The sequence below is a fragment of the Brachyhypopomus gauderio genome, chromosome 1, assembly GCF_052324685.1.
Source record: "Brachyhypopomus gauderio isolate BG-103 chromosome 1, BGAUD_0.2, whole genome shotgun sequence".
Taxonomy (NCBI): Eukaryota; Metazoa; Chordata; class Actinopteri; order Gymnotiformes; family Hypopomidae; genus Brachyhypopomus; species Brachyhypopomus gauderio.
The window spans coordinates 39,323,188-39,324,653 of NC_135211.1; the positions used below are offsets into that span (position 1 = coordinate 39,323,188).

The 1,466-nt window shown below is 40.6% G+C and overlaps 1 non-coding gene across 1 annotated transcript; it reads right to left on the reverse strand.

Annotated features, from left to right (window-relative positions):
• Positions 1–835: 835 nt before the first annotated feature.
• Positions 836–1,044, reverse strand: LOC143528036 (small nucleolar RNA U3). The gene has a single exon (XR_013134343.1). It is a non-coding gene; the product is annotated as a small nucleolar RNA U3 (small nucleolar RNA).
• Positions 1,045–1,466: the final 422 nt, after the last annotated feature.

Below are 1,466 nucleotides of genomic sequence, written 5' to 3' on the forward strand. Positions count from 1 at the left end.
ACACACAAGCATGCATACATGCACACACACAAGCACACAATAACACACATGTATGTGTACATGCACACACACACACACACACTCATAGACACATACATACTTGCACGCACACACACACACACACGTATATGAACATGCACAAACACATACATGGGCACACGTTTGCATTGTCGTGGACATTTCATGAAAATAGATGAGGACTCAGACGTGGTTAAAAGAGAGTTTTATTACAAAAGTTAAAAAGCATGAGAGTCTCATCTAGAACAAGAACTCTGAGGAGAGAGGGCAGTCCAATCTCCTTTATTCCTTTATCACATGTTTACAGTACATTTGGACACACTGAGAAACTGAGGGGGGAGAATGCACAGTAGACAGCTTTCATCTCACATGTGTATTCCTCCTAATATGGATCTTTACTGTTTTTAGTGGAAGAAACTGACGTATCAGTTGTACACAATCTTTCTGTCTCTGCACATTCCTCTGATGTGCAGAGACAAACAAGGACATGATTACAAATGAATCACTGAACCAAATCACCGATCAACCTTATTCACAGTTTTTCTGCTAATGCACTAAATCATAATGTTCTTATGTGATCTTAAATGACATTAGCAAATTTCCCTGACATCTCCCCCCTTTGATTCTGTGTAATCATTCAAATATGCATTCATTTATTTCAGGCCCCTCCAATTTTGTCATGTTGCTTGGAAACGTGTGGCACAACCCAGTCTCCCGGTTGGAATCCGTGCAGTGGATTCTCCAACACTTCTGTAAAGAAATAAAACCAACATCCAAAGTTTCTCTTTATTTATATTATCTTTATAAATGAGAGCTAACCACTCTGCACATGCTTTGTCCTAACCTGCAAAACGCAGGAGGAACGTTCATCAATGACAAGGAGCGTATGATTATAAATCATTACTCGTCCGATTCGGGCTAAGGAGGAAACATCTCAGCTCATCATCGTGGTTAGGGAGACGTAACACTTTCGAATCACATTTCTCAGTTAGAAACTATAGAAATGATCCCTGAAAGTATAGTCTTAACTTCCAAGCCGCTCTCTCACAGTCCTTTAATCATCTCACCACGTTTCACCATAACGCTAAGACGCTCTTGTCACTCTGTAACCAGATGAAAATTTTACAGCTTGCTCTGTGCGCTCAATCATTATGCTCGTTGAAAGATGCAATCCAAACTGTGCATCTAATGTGTTGACATTCACTGTCAGTAGTCACATTTAAAAATGGTTCATTAAGTACTGAAACAAGTTTAAGATTAAGCCCATCAGAGGACATAGTACTGTTTCAGCACCATGGACAGCGCATACAGTCAGCATTCCCAACAATCCCAATATTCCCAGCATTCCCTGACATGTGGTCAGTACATGGTGCTGTGAGTTCACTCCCTCACACTAAGAGTGATATGGATCAGGTGGATCAGGTGTTTAGCTTCAAGTTCCTCAGTCT